Raw genomic sequence first — 1,993 nt, 5'->3', positions numbered from 1 at the left:
ATCTATCTATCTATCTATCTATCTATCTATCATCTATCTATCTATCTATCTATCTATCTATCTATCTATCTATCATCTATCTATCTATCATCTATCTATGTATCTATCTATGTATCTATCTATGTATCTATCTATCTATGTATCTATGTATCTATCTATCTATCTATCTATCTATCTATCTATCTATCTATCTATCTATCTCTAATCTGTCTATATCTATAGTTCTTCTATGTATCATCTATTTATGCATACAGATGCATGTCTGTATATATACTATTCTATATTATACAAAGTTAATACAAAAGCCTATACTTGAAAGATTTAAAGTTTTTCCACCTATACAGTTTAGAGGCTTATTTCCAGTGTCTACATAAGATTGTTGCATGTTTGCTTTTAGAGACTGACACTGAGTCACTATGAAGTACTTTATTTTCAGGAGCCAGTACCCAGAGGTATAATACTGTTTTGTGAGATAAGGCTAGGCACTCTCAAATTCCAAAATTTAAAAGGTCTAGCTACTAAAAAATAAGTTTCAAACTTTGTCACCTGGAAGTTCATTTCTTTTCTGTCCAATCCTAGAACAGTGTGGTTTTTCATAATTTGTGCAGATAATAAGGAAGTCTATTTTGTATTTTTTTGAAAAGTTAATCCCCCGCCCCAGAACCTTCCTAAAAGCATTAATGCACACCATGTAGTGAAATATGCTTTTATTTGAAGACAGAAAATGAAAGAAAGAAACAAACAATAATTAAATCTCCTAAATAATGTGTGCTTTGTGGTTAAATCTCCATGCAACTCCTTGAAAATTTAATAAGGGAATAAAGGCTTTTTCCATTTGGGTAATGCAGAGCCACAATTCTCTTCTCTGTGAAATTGTCTCTGGCTAAATTGTGCCCCACAATTCAGGTTGCTGAGTATCTTGCTTGAGAGCATTTTATGCATCTATTTTTTAACTCAAGTCAGTCATGTACAACCATATTATCTCACATCAAAGTAGGATATAAAACCAGGAGACTAGGTGAGGGGAAAAAAGTCAGGGATGAATGTCATATTATATGATCCAATTACATACAGTCCCTGACTTCCATATGCTTGACTTATGAATGTCCTTGCATTTACAAATGGGTTCTCCAGGGAGGGTCAGCAAAAGTCTCCCTCTGTTGCACCCCCCCTTCTTTGTCTGATTCGCAGATCAGCCATTTTCCAGGCTGTAGCAGACTTTATTTGGCTTTCTCTCCCTGCTGCCCCATCTTCATACTGGACAAGTTTTTAACACACGAGACACACCAAGAAATAGAAAAGAAGACAGAAACGTCAAGGAGAAAGAGAATTTAAACTTCATGTAACTTTCTTACAGTTCTCTACTTCTCAACACCTTTCGTTTGTTTTGCCATGGAAAAAAATGAAATGAAATGAAAAGAGAAAGTTTTTCCCTTTTGTCAGTTGCCTGTTTCTCAAGTCTGTGCAGCTCCTTAGATCCTTTCTTGCCGCGGAGGGTGCTGCCTCAAGTATGATCATTTGATTTATGAGGGAAAATGCCAGAAGAAGAAGGAGGAGATGTAGTCATTGCTCCTGCTGGGGAAAACGTGTTATTAGTTGCTCATTTTGGAATGTGAAATCTGTTTTTCCAAAGAAACAATGATTTGGATGATGGCAATCACACAAACTGTTTTAGATGATAGCAACACATATTTGTTTTTAATTATCATTTTGAGCATAGCGATAATGCATATCCCATTGTACAAGAATTGTTTGGTTTTTTTTAGAGGATTGAAGGAACTGAGATTAGAGAATGAATTTAACCTTCTTTTTTTGAAAAAAAATGATTCTTTGCTGATTTTACATCATGTGTCCTGATCCCATTCATCTTTCTGTCCCTTCATGTATGTTATCTGCTTTTGGAACTACCCCACCAAAATAAAATAAAATTTAAGAGAAAAACCAAAAAACCAAAACAAACATACTAAGACACACACCCCAACACACACACACA

This window comes from Microtus ochrogaster, linkage group LG10 (assembly GCF_000317375.1).
Source record: "Microtus ochrogaster isolate Prairie Vole_2 linkage group LG10, MicOch1.0, whole genome shotgun sequence".
In the NCBI taxonomy this organism is placed as follows: Eukaryota; Metazoa; Chordata; class Mammalia; order Rodentia; family Cricetidae; genus Microtus; species Microtus ochrogaster.
Note: the sequence above shows the minus strand (reverse complement) of the source record.